The sequence below is a fragment of the Barbatula barbatula genome, assembly GCF_947034865.1.
Source record: "Barbatula barbatula genome assembly, chromosome: 24".
NCBI classification, from domain to species: domain Eukaryota; kingdom Metazoa; phylum Chordata; class Actinopteri; order Cypriniformes; family Nemacheilidae; genus Barbatula; species Barbatula barbatula.
The window spans coordinates 10,310,735-10,324,917 of record NC_136787.1 but is presented as its reverse complement, the minus strand read 5'-3'; positions in this window follow the sequence as shown (position 1 = coordinate 10,324,917).

Sequence of the window (14,183 nt, the reverse complement as noted above, 5' to 3'; positions counted from 1 at the left end):
TTCGATCACAGTAACGGATGAAGGGAAACGCTAAAATAAAACAACAACAGAAACAAGTGCGTATAACGCATTAGCGGCTAAGTCGGCGTGGGAGACGCGGGTCCTCTATTGTCATGGCGACTCATGTTAGAGTCCTTTCCTCCAGACAGCGTTAAAAAACACAGAATAAGAAAAAGCATCCGGTGGCACGACTTCTCATCGGATCTCTTCTTTTGAGCACCAGACAGAAAACGGCATGGATTTTCGTTTTTCCCGTGTTATCTAATGATGAAGATTTTCCCCAATGGATAATGATGTGAATCTGGCTTTCAGATATCCATTCCTCACTTCACGCACAGCTGTCAAGATTCAGGAGTCCTGAATCGCAATGTACGACTTTCTCTCTCTCTCTCTCTCTCTCTCTCTCTCTCTCTCTCTCTCTCTCTCTCTCTCTCTCTCTCTCTCTCTCTCTCTCCCTCTATCTCTCTTACACGCACGCACACACATTTAACAGCTACCGCAGATTGATTGCAATTCTCTGCACTACCTCCGGTGGCTGTAGCGTCCCTTACGTTCACTTTTGCACATACTGACGCTTTGTGTGTGCTGAATTTACATTCCGTGCCGCAGCTTTGAGCGCTCTCATCGAACGCTAATTAATTAATCAACGCGATTAAGACGTGAATGCACGTAAAACCTCCGAACGTGTCGCCATGGTGAAACGTTTCGCCCGCCTCGAGGAGCTGCATCGGCGTGACGTCAGAGCAAAACGTCAAAGTGATACAGATGTTCATCAAGCATGCTGAGCTCACTGTGCGCCATGGCCACCTGTGGACTGGCGAGATAGGAAAGGTGTGAGACAGTGAGTGTGCGTGTGAAAGAGAGACCGACATAAATGTAGGCTCCTGTATTCTATTTGAATACTTTGTAACTGTACTGCATAACTAATTTGTATGCCACTGAAATGTATGGCCCATGCAATATACCTACACCTTGTATTCATAGTTTTGACTAACAACAATTACTTGCCGTTTAAAACTAGCATATCATATGATTTGTGCTTTTCAAACGTAGATTATTTAGCTTTCTACAAACCAGCAGGGCACTCAAGCACACACAGAGAATAACAAATATTTATTTCATCGATTTATAAGCTTTGGCGAGCCAGCGTATAAGAAACACCCAGATGAGCTCATTATAACGTCTGTTCTTTTTCGACAGCCTGCAGAACTGAAAGAATATACAAATACGTAGTTTATATTTTAATAAAAGCACTTCCATTATGTGTTTGCGTAGGAGGGTTGACGTTAGAGGTTACATTTGATGTGCTTGTGTGACAGCGTTTGTAAAACAGATTTGAGCTTAGATAACGAGTCAGCACAAGGTGATCTGACACCCAATTTAGTCAGAAAACAAACTACGCGTAAATAGTTCAACGTCGCCCTCTACTGCATGTAACAAGCAGTCAAACGTTTTCCTGCTTTTACTCTGTACTACAACAGAAGCATCAGATGGTGGCACCAGACAGGGTGAGTGTAAATAAAATGAGTGTTGGTGTCACCGAGCTGTGTGTTTAGGAGATTGTGACCTCAAGAAAAAGTTGAAATTGACGCACGTGTACGGGTCAAAAAGATGTTGAAACACACTCCAGCAGCATGTTAAAATAACAATTTATAATACATGTTCAACATTTCACATTTCATGTGCATTATTTTAGTTAGTTGAAGGTCTTGCTCCTAGGCAGGATGTGTTCTCTAGTGCTAAAGTTTATTTCCCCTTAAGACAGGTAACAGAAATGTGTCATTACTTACTAAAAGCCTTAGTGCGTTTTCCACCACTTTAATGGTATTGCATGGAATACAAAAATTGGGACTTTTGCACTTCACGAAAAATATAACAGCAATTGAGTTAGAGATGACATCACAGATTAACAAATGATGACATTTATCTTTTTTGGGTGAACTTTCCCTCTTAACTTCCGCCAGAGAGTGGCGCTGTTTCACAGATCCTGTTGAGTGCTTCACTTCTCAGATCCTTTCCCACTCACATTCTCTCCTACCTCCTTTTTCCAATGTCTTGAACCTCAGCAACCCGCCCCTCTCTCTCTCTCTCCCCCTCTCTCTCTCTCTCTCTCTCTCTCTCTCTCTCTCTCTCTCTCTCTCTCTCTCTCTCTCTCTCGCCCCCTCTCGCGCGTGGCTAAGACTCTTTTTTCCTCAATATCACTTGAATGACAGTTGTAAGCCTCTTAGGATATTTTCCTGCTTCCTTTTCAAATGGTGAAAAAAGGAGATTCACTCAGCAGGGACATTTACCTCATTTCCCATTATATCTATTCTATTCTTTACTCCCATCCTCTCCCTCACTATCACTTCACAGTTTAATTGCCATAACAAATATGAAAGGGATTTATCAAAGGGCGTGAGGGCCTCGGTCAGGAGATTCCCAGAGGAATTTGGATGGATTTGTACCTCTGTAGGCGTAACACAGCAAAAGACGTTTAATATTGACCAAACCAGAGACTATGTCACATGAGACATACACGTGCTTTTAAATATATACGAGTGCTGTTAATATCACGAGGCAGTAGGGTAACCAATTTTGAATCTTCAGATTTAGCAGGGTGTCAAGGAGCACCCCTTTGCAGCCATTTTTGGCCATGTCGGATGTACAACGACCTAATTAAGGTGGTAAGCGGGTTTTAAATATACTGGTACATTGGAACGGTGTTGTTATTTACAGATGTTCTCCCAATAATAAAACAGTTCAGCAGTGCCTGTCATCTTCAAATAATTGAAAAATAAGTTACATAAAACTGTAAATCTCTTTTCCTGCGATAATAATTTTTCTGTCAAAGGCAAACAAACCACTCAAATCTACACATTATGAATCCTAATGAAAACAGACAATCTCACACACATGATCAAACACTTCCTATTACCAGGACTACCCGTTGCCCGAGCATTATTCTGCAAAACATTGGCTGCAAAAGCCTGACACATTGCAGCCGCTCTGACAATACAATGCCATATAAATACAGCTGTCTCACCACAGCCGCACTGTCTAAGGTTGGCTACAAGCTGTGGCCAAAATGAGTCAGAGTCACATTAATCGATACAAAATAAACGTAGCTCATTTGTTGTAAAATATGCTGGTGCAATGCTGCCAGAACCTCTATTACTTCAATATTTGTGTTATGCATAACAAATAGGAATTTCTGATAATAACAAAGGTTTAAAAATGTAAAAATTAACACATCATGTCCCAACTTAACTATGTTTATAGCTTGTGGGAAATTTTGAACAGTCAGAAAAGTTTTTATTGGAATCGTGGGGTTTTATCATGTCAAACACCAGGGGACAGTAGAGAGCAGAGCTGCGATAGCCACCCAAAAGGTTTGTTCTGATGAACACAGAGAAAGAGATTTGGAAGAATGCTTGAAACCAAACAGTTCTTGGCCACCAAGTGTTCATCAGAACAAAGACATTTATACAGATTTGGAACAATTTAAGGGTTAGTAAACGGGCAAACTGTTCTTATAAACTCTCTGAGTTATTTACTGTTGGATTTCAGTTTTTGCAGTCCCACATCTGCAGGTCTGTCACTGTGGTCCTCTGGTGTCCTCATTAACGTGCAACGTGTTTCACTCGTCCGTGATATTTATTGAGCTTTGATCATAGTCTAAAAAACTACACAGGGTGCAAATGACTTGCATGACATATGCTGTCATGCAGATGCCCTTAAGCTTCTCAACCATCACGTGTCAAGAGCATTATATAAAAATACAAAAATATTATTTTTAACAACATATTTTCAGAAAAGATGGTATTTTATGACATAACAGTTCATTAATGCTGTCATGACATCTGGCTTTAATGACTAAGGATCTAATTTGATGACATAATAAGAAAGCAAGAGGTAACATTGAGCCCCAGTAGTGTAATGCATGCTCCTAGGCCTACTGAATTTGGACAGACAGAGGGGTCTTTCTAATGGGCTGGCATGAGCCAAAATGTTTTTTACAACCAGGTTTTAATTAGGTGCCTCGGGCTGCGGTCAGGAGAGACGGCGTGAAAGCGAACTGCAGTTTCGGAACATTTTCATCTGGCAATTAATTATCACGTTCAATTTGATTAGAGATAACCCCTTTTAGCAAATCCCATTTACATACAGATGCAACTTTCTAATACCACCAGTTAGTAAAACACACCCACGCAAAGAAATTCACATCAATTCGACTTAGCCAAGTCTTTTTCCACCGTTTCCTGATTACTTTCCCCAAGGCTCCCCGTTCTCTCCCACCTGAGTGGCGGGAGCTCAAAGCTGGATAATACAAACACTGAATGAATGCACAGGAGAAATCACAGGCTTTCTAATTGCTGTACACCAGCGCATCTCCTCAGATAACACCAGATGCCTATCGCACCTGCAGCCTGCCAAATCAACCAATTTGGAATCCATCAGAGTCTCTGTCGGACCCCAGAGCCCTTCTGATTACGCAGCCGCCGATGCATCATTAAAAATGAATCATCTAATCGAATGAAGATGCGGCGAATCGTCCATCTTACTGATTTATGCAGCTGCCGCTCGGCTGCGGCGCCTCGATGGGGGTCGCCTGCAGAGGGCGGCAGCGGCACGCTGCATTACAGAGGACCCCGAACATCTACATCTGCTTCGCTTTCTTGCTTACTCACTCTTTCTCTCCCTCTGTCCTAATCCATTGGAAGCTCTGTTTGCAAGAGATAGTCACGCTTTGAGTAAAACTATCAGGAGTGAGGCTGAGAAAACGGAGAGTGGGGAAGTGGAGAGCGAGGGAGCGTGTGAGAGAGATTGCGTATGGAGTTGCTCTCCTTAAGGACATGGCTGAGGCTCTGTGTCTGCGCTGTGGTTCTGCTGGCTCTGGATGCTTTGATCTGGCCCGGACTGGCTTTACTATTCCATCCTCTCCCTCTCTCTATTCCTAATATGTGTGGATGAGGGATGCTATTTCACACAATCAGCACAAACCAGGCCCTTGCTCACTCCACCTCAGGGCCCAATTGATACCATCCTGTACCTCCTGTCTTCAAGTCCTCAATCTTTCCTCAACACCTCCTTTTAAATGCACATCTTCTCATTAGGCTTTATATTCTTGTTACACCTTTATTTTTTAATGCACACGCTCCACAACTATTAAAATATTCCTGTAGTCAAACTATTCTGACCTAATGTAACATTCTGAATAAACTAGTGAATATTCTTTTCCGGTTTTTCTCTTAATAATTTGCTCCTGTCGTGAATTTATGAATTTTTGTCTTTTTAACTCATTCATTTTGTTGCATCGAAATGTGTTTACAGGGCACGCTGTATAAGGGATAATGTACAGCGCATAATCTCACAGGAATTTGTAACTATTTTACGAAGTGGCTAATTTGTACGAAGTCATATTTTTATTTGAAATGTTTTAAACAACAGTAAGTTATTTGTATGTTTTAGTACAATTTGCTTTCATGGCAGTGACGAGAGGTATGGGGTGGGGCTTTTCCCAATAATCGTGTCTAACTTGTGTGAATTCGTACAATGTGAATTGTACCTTTTAAAATAGAATTTTCATGTAATCAGGGTCTTATATCACACAAAAGGGGTTATTTTCGTGATAACAACCGGCTGGATGTACATTATTCCGCTTATTGCACTGCCACTTACCTCATGAGGAAATTATTAGTCACTAAATAATGATATTAGACACTAAACATTCAAAAAATGTATTAGCTCATTTATAACAATTAAAGCAGTTAACTTTCGGTTTAAAACGCTTTTACATTATCCCTTACATAACATATTGAAATGCCTGTACATTATCCTTTACATAACATCCATTCAATGTCGGGACTGACCAATCAGAATCATCTGTAAAATATTTACAATTAACCAAAGCCTTTGAGAGATAGAGTCGTTACAACGAAGTTCAAAATTGTCATGTGATTCACGGAGCCTTCAGTTATTGATATAGTTTCAGATTGTGTTTTCTCTTTAAATGCTTTCTTTCTTTTTTCATTGATTGACTTACTTCTTTAAATGGATTAAAAGTTCGTCCCAATGGGTCTGTTTTGCTTCAGCTCCATGTGTTGGGAACTATTGAGAGGCTTCAAGAAAAAAACTGTTCCATTGGAGTCAACGGAATTGACGCAACTCTCTCTCTCAATGGCTCTGGAATTAACCATGTTCTTAACCAGAATAATTGTGTATGTGACACATAAACATTCCATTTGAAGCAAAGAGCGATACGTTTATGACACGATAGTCCATGAGTTTTTTAATTTGGTGTTAAGAGATAATTCATATTAAAGAGATGAAATTATATGATAGAGCAAGGATATTAAAACACGATCCACACACACACACACACACAGAAGCACATGGCACCAATCTGCTAAGGATAAGCAGATTAAGTACACGGTGTTTCCCGGAATGTGCATGGGGAGTGGTCCCTACTGACATCCTAGATCCACCAGTCTGTTGTGCTTATGTAACCAGGCAATGTTTCTGTTACCATGCTGTCAAAACAAAAGTGTTACCATACTCCCAAAACACCAGCAGAGTCTATCTAATTTGAACCAAGTCTATAAATCTCTCTCATTTGTTTTAAAACTTTATTTAATTTATGATTTTTTAAAGTGTTAAAAAATAATATAACATATACGTTTACATTTAGTCATTTAGCAGACAAAATACATAAGTGCATCAAAACTAGTCCATTAAAGCCCAGCACAGTATACAAAGCTAAGAATTGTGAGGTTAGTAAATTATTTTTTTTGTTTAATAAGAAGGAAAGGGATAATAATTACGATAAATCAATTAGCGACGTGTTAATGGAAGAGATGCGTTTTTAGGCGTTTTTTAAAGATGGCAACCGAGTCTGCTGATCTTGTAGCAGCTGGTAGATCATTCCACCAATGTGGAACAGATCCAGAGAAGGTACGGGAGAGTGACTTTTTTCCTTTTTGGGGTGGTACCACTAGTCGTTGTTCCTTTGCAGACCGCAGTGATCTGGCAGGAACATAGGTCTGCATCAGCGAGTGGAGATACGATGGTGCGGACCTGGTGGTGGTCTTGTAGGTCGGGAGCATAGCTTTGTATAAATTCTGCCATTCACCCCTGTGTCATTTAAAACCTGTATATCAGTATCTCAAGATATTTTGAGAATGTATCAGTGGTTTTTGTGTCCATACAATGAAAGTCAGTGTGGTTTGGTTACCAGCGTTCTTCAAAATATCTTCTTCTGAGTTCTGCAGAAGACAGAAAGTCATACAGGTTTGGAATGACATGCGTGTGGGTTCATATTTATTTTGGACTGAACTTTTTTGGTTATACAAATCATTAAAATGATTTAAGAGAAATACTTAACCATTCTGTAACTAAATTCAGCTGAATTTGCACAACTCAAATAGCTTTACTCACTTCCAATGTGCCTTGCCGGTGTTCCTAGTCTCAAGTGTGAGGAATTGGTTCAACTGCTCTCTCTTTAAAATCACACCATGATGTTCCCTCTTTAAAATGGGCTCCACATATTTGGTGCGGTGCGATATAAAAAAACCTAAAGAGGATTCAGAACAGCCATTAATCCTTTGAGAGAGAAAGGAATAGACCCTCGAATCAGATAGTCTCACAGAGCATAAATCTGACTTGATATATGACTTGAATTTCTCTGACTTGTACAGATGTAATGCAAGGTAAGCTCCACTTTATATAAACCACTGCTTTTATTGACAAATTATTAAAGTCGAGCTTTCAAGCATCACTAATACTATTATTCATGCTTGGAGTTAGGGGTTTGTTCTAAATAGGATAATTTCTCTATAAAGAACTCTAAATATTCTCACTTGCAAGATGATGAAATGTGTAAAAAATCTATTTGACTTCCATTAATGCAGGAACTCGAGCCATATCTACAGACCAAAAGTTCAGAGGCTTGGTGGTGTGCTTTTTTTAGTTCGTTGCCTTTGGTCCGCGTTGCGTTCACATTTCAATCGACCAAATAAACCACCAGGAGATGCTGACATTAGATATTATTTACTAGAATAATTTAATTTACTAAATAAAACACCATGTAGCGTGTTTTACCCTTTTTTGGGGGGTTTATTTTTCCCCTGTAAAGCTGCTTTGGAACAATGCAAATTGTGAAAAGCGCTATATAAATAAAGTTGAATTCAATTGAATTCAATCGAAGCGCGACAGAGTCGCTTGTTTGGTGCGTTGGGGAGCAGCATTCACACTTACACAAATAAACCGCACTAACAGATCAATCGCACCAGAGTTCGTTTTAATCATACCAAAAGCACATCCTGTTTAATTTTTCAGATATTTTATGTTTCTAATTTCACATAATTAAGTCTTAAAAGACGTTTAACATGTCAATTCAGTTCTATACGATTGTGTAGTGTTAAAAAACCATAACATGAATCACGACAAAACGGTCTATAGGGACGCATCCAAAAACATCTGACACAAAACCATATGGAATACTTGTGTAACAGCAGTTTCCTCTTGCAGTGGTGTGTAAGTATGACTCAGGTTCTCTCAGCAGGTGCATGATGGGAATCGTTAGGAGGGAGGACACCTTGTTGGGGGGTGGGGGTGTTCGCAGTCTGTTTATCAAGGTGTGCTGCACAGTGCCAGCCAGTGTTCCCCCTTCTGCCTCTAATGTTATCCATCCATCTTTCAGTTCGTCCTTGTTTTCCACTCACCCTAATGTGCCCCCTCTCTCTCTCTTATTGTGAGTGTCATGCTCTCTCTCCCCCTCTCAATTGTTAGTGCATTCGTCTTCATTAACAGAGTGAAAGTATTAATAGCTTCCGAGGCAACTCATAAAGGGCGTTGCAGTTACTGTAGGTTTTAGAGGGGATTTACTGAGCAAATAAATCGTTATAATGGAATGGGGTACTCTCACTGTTGTTGTTTTCTGTCCCTCTTCTAGCGCTCGACCAGCGTTTCATTTCCCTCAGCTGTACTCTTGTTTCTCTAAAAGGGTTTGGCTTGAATTCAGAGACTTCAGCTCCTCTCTAATTGGTCTAAAAAATGGAGCTATACGTGACTTAATGCTGGGTAGAAGTGACTGGCATTTCTTCTCCTCAATGCCTTCATATAGGCAGATGAGAGATGTTAATTAAAATGTTCTTAAATTATATATTTCTCTCACATCCGAAGGAAACTCAGGGATATGCGGTAATTGGCCAGCGTTCTGAAGCTTTGATGTGAAATTGCTCAGGCAATGTCGGATAAAAAACTGGATTATGATTCGTCAGGATATTCCTTTTCTTTCCTTTCCATTCCTTTCCTCTCCTTTCTATTTTGTCCTTCTTTCATTCGCTCTCCTAAAATGGCACTTGTCCCTCAATAACCCTCTCTATTTTCTCTCTCCTCTCTGTGTGAGATGTCACATCAGAATTCACTTTCTTTCAAAAACAGAAGAAAAAAATCTATTTCCCCATCGCTCCTGCTCAGTGGTCTCACCTCTCTGCTCGGTGTTGAGTTTGGCATGATGTGTTCTCCTCTGAGGCTACACTTGCTGCACTTGTGAGAGAATTCACACAGCTGTGCTACTGGGTTCGGATAAATGTGGCCAGCGGGGACGTTTGAGAATACAGCAGTCTGTGGAAAGATAACAGAAACATTCTCCATAATAACTGCTGTACTGTGAAGAAGCTATGTGGAAACAAAACTGGTCTTCAAAACTGGTTACTCTTCTATTCATAATATAAACATTTGATAAATAAGGCTGATATTTAAAAACAGATGATAAAAATGAAAAAGTATATTTAGGTTTAAATCTTTCATGATCCTGCCTCCCCTTGTTTTGGTTTTCGAGTCTTGTGGCAGGATCATGTCAGTCCCATGTGTTTTGTGTGGAGAAGGAGCATTGTTTTGGTTTGAGAAGCCATGCTCTCTCTCCAGTGTCACGTCCTTTAGTCCCGCCCCCTTGTTTCCCCGGTTAGCGGTCCATTAGTGTTAGTCTTGTCTCCAGCCCTGGTCCATCTTTCCCTTAGTGTTTCAGTCCCCTCACCTGCCTCGTGCAATCCTCCTGTTAGCTTTCCCTTAGTGTTTCATTCATGTCACCTGCCGCCACTCTCCCTGTGTCATCAGTCCTTGTTAGTGTTCCCCTTTTTCAAGCCCCATTTTTCCTCTGTCTCTTGTCGGTTCATTTTGCACACTTTGCACATTTACCCTTCGTCTGTCTGGATTACGCGTGTTCCTGTTCCCTGGACTCAAGTTTGTGGACTTAGTTTGTTATTCTTAAGACCTTGTTTGTTTTGTCCCCCTTGTGGGAAGTTTTAGTTTTCAGTCTTGTTTGTGTTCATGTTTTCCCCATCGAGGGTCTTTGTTTTGAAATAAAGTCTTGTTGTTCGACACATGTCTGCCTGCGCTTGGGTTCTGTCCACAACCATAACAAAATCCATGGTTCTAATTTACAATAGTAAACAGTACCATATTCATGAACCGTAATGTTCAGACAGTACTCAGTACAATAAGGCAATTCTAGTGTTGGATGGATATGTTTTTCAGTCAAGACTTAACTCTACTGTATATAACCTCAGAGAATGTATTTATTACCAATATTTGAACCATCTGCTTTTTTCCCTAAACCCCCATTGAGTCCATACATCAGAAAAATTTCAGTCTATACACAGTTTTAAACAAAAAAAATCTGAAGTTGCGATCGTTTGCACATTTGTATTTTGACGCATTTTGGAGCAAAACAGACTGACGAATGAGAAAAGAATGGGCGTGGCTTGCATTTTTCGCAGCAAAATGATAGGATGTATACAAAGAGGAGTTGCATTTTGAAATTGAACTGGTCGCAGACTGACAGTTATAGTGGAGGAGTTAATGATGCTCCGCCTAAGCCATCAAACGTACGTCATTTGAGACGAATAGTGATAGAGGGCGGAAGTGCATTTTCAGATTTCCAGACATTCATGTGTCCTCCAGACTATGAGGACACAGGAATTTTCAAAACAGAATGACCCACACTGATCCACTATTAACAATAAACGCTGCAATATTTATTGAAAATAAAGGAATTGTAATTTTTTATTTCACTGGGACTTTAAGATGAAAGGAATATGCGTTATGTAATTAATATGACAAACCAGAAGCAATAATATAATCAAACTTCTATATTTAAACAAGTTTTTATATTTAAATTATCATGTACCATTCATCAGGAATAATGAAGTGTTATGGATGTGACAATTCTGAAAGCGGCGCATTCTGTGACATTCTGAAACTTTGTGACAATATGAGAAATATTGTAAAAACTAAAATAAAGTGCTTTAAAATGTGTTTGTAACCATTGTGATTCTTAAGGAACATTTTTAAACGTATGCAATACGTATGTTTGAGTGTCCGATATTCTAACATAGATACCAAATGCTGCTGCTGAATTATTAACAACGTTATCATATGTGTAGTAGTAACACAATATCAATAATCAAGGTGATTAAAGGGACAGTTCACCCAAAAATACATTTCCATGGTCATTTAATCACCCTCATGTAATACAAAACCTGTATTTCTTTTCTTCTTTTGTGGTTTTGTGTCCATACAATGGAGGTCAATGGGGGCTAATGTAGTTCGGTTACCAACATTCTTCAAAATATCTTCAAAATATAAAATATCTGCAGAAGAAATAAAGTCATACAAGGTTTGAAATGACATGAGTGTGAGGAAATGATGAAAGAGTGTTTTCTTTATTTGGATAAACTATGACAGCATGTTGTGACATAAAAATATTCAATTAAAAAAATTAAGATATTAAATATAAACAAGCAGTGAATTGAATGTAGATTAATACACATTTTCAATCATTTGCATCAGAAAGTCAACAAAGTCACCATGCTACAAAAGAGTTTTACATGTGTCTGATAGACAGGCGGCAGATTCTGAGGTGATGGGTACTTTGAGGACACAGACAACATTACGTCCTGAGAACATGTCTACGTCTGAGGTCAGATGTGAAGTGATGTAATGATTTAGAAGAGTGTGGGGGGCCTAACAGCTTGAATCACCTCATCATGTTTTTAATGGCTTTATGCACAGGTAACAGGAAGTGGCTCAGACAGGAGGTGGATGGAGAATCATTTCGTGAAAGCCCTTGAGAAAATCTCTCTCCCTCCGTTACCGCAGCTTGGCAGCGATCTCTCACCCACGCATTCTTATGGAGCACTTAGCATCTGGGGACTTATTTGCATTTTTTCAATCGGATCTGAATATCTTGTATTAGAATCTATATTTTCGTGGCCCGTCGATTCAGCTGTTCCCGGTGTGAGGGAGGGAGGTTTCTGTGTGTGTCCTTTTTTGTGTTGCAGGGGAGACTGGGTTTCCTCCGATGGATCTGAAAGGTGATCAGATATCAAGCAGAACAGATCAAGGGCATCTTTGACTTCGGGGAGATTCCACCTTTATTCTGTAAATGTACACATTGTTCAAGGAACAGTCACCCAAAAATGTTCTTGGCCACCATTGACTACAATAGGAACAATTGCTTTATATGTGTCTTTGTTCTGTTGCACACAAAATAATATATTTTGTAGAATGTAGGAACACAAAGAGTATTGGGGCACTTTTAAGCACTATTGTAATTTGTCATAGTCTATGGTGGCCAAGAACTGTTCGATACAAGCATTCTTTCAAATATATTTCTCAGTGTTCATCAAAACAAATCCATTTATACAGATTTAAAACAACTTGAGGGTGAGTAAATGACACTTTCTTTTGGGTGTCTGTCCCTTTAATGTTAGTTAATACCAATACAATCATTGTGCATTAACTAATGTTTCAACTTTTGATAAACATCAATAAATGCTGATAAAAGTGTGCGATGGGACAGTTGTCAAATGTTGTGCAACGCAAGATTCATTTCTCAAACTCAATATCATTTAATAGCCTTTATGCTCGTAGAGTAAACGGACGTATTAAATTCCAGGGTCTTGGCAGCCATTTCCGTGCTGGCTCCATACTGTCATGGTGACCTCGCAGGAAACTCACGGTTCCTGTTCTCGCTTGGACACTTCAAATTATGATTATGGCAGGTTATGTAAAGGCTCTTTTGACAAGGAGACGGAAGGGATACTGTTCATGCAATGCGGGGTGTTCTGCAAACAGTTTAATAGAATGCTGATCCGAACACACGCTTGCGCAAACACACGCTGAGTACACTCACGGGTGTTTGTCTGTCTGGAATTAACCCCAACTCTGCACTCAGGATCAAAGGTAAATGATTACACCGAGCGAAAGCCTCATAATCCCGCCAAAGCTCCCGAGGCATTATGGGATGTTGTATGCATCTTATGTTTGTTAGCATCCACGGTAAATTTCTATTCATTGAGCTTTGGTCAAACACACCCTTTTTTAACCGTCTCAAAATTACCTGAAAAGTGTTGGGAGGTAATTTACTAAATGTAGTGATGCTACAAACTCAGCTGCATTTTACAGTAGCTGAATGTGACATTTTCAAAGGCACTACAGCAACTGTGCTCCTGCAAAAGACTTACTCAGCGCAAATGCTAATTACCCGTAATTGACTTTTTTCCCAATGTTCCCAACCTCCGAAAGCTTAAAATTCTAAACAAAGCGCAAAAATACTAAACAAAACCCTCTTTTTTCATCGAACCATAAATAAAAGGTAAAAGCACTTATTTACTAAACAATCTCCAGACTTGTTTCGCATCAGCGTCTCACTGTTCTGAACAGGTTTGTCTATAATTTATGCTGCGTTGTGCCGGTAGCATTTAATTCTGTTGTATTTATTTTCCGCCCTTGTGTTTCGGAACGTCTGCCGAGTGCTGCTGTGGGCGTCCAGGCATCAGTGCGTGGGACAGCTGAGGAGAAGAGACCTGATGTTGAAGCTGTCACAATTTAAACAGACGTTCAAGTGAAAACTGTTCATACACTGACTCACAGATGACTCTGGTGCCCTGGAACGAGAAGAGGGGGGCGGGGAACGGCGACGACTGAATCACCCTACAGAAAGTGGTGCTAGAGAAATCAAGAGCCACGGATACAGAGAAAAAACAGCAGAGAAAAACATAAGAGTGTTAATCGAGATGCCAGGTGAATTTGCCCAGTCATTTTGAATTATTCATGCCCGAGCTAAAAAAAAGACAGTAGAGAGAGAGACTGCAGAATCAAAGAGAGCAAATAAATGAGTGCCAGTGAGAATAAGTGAG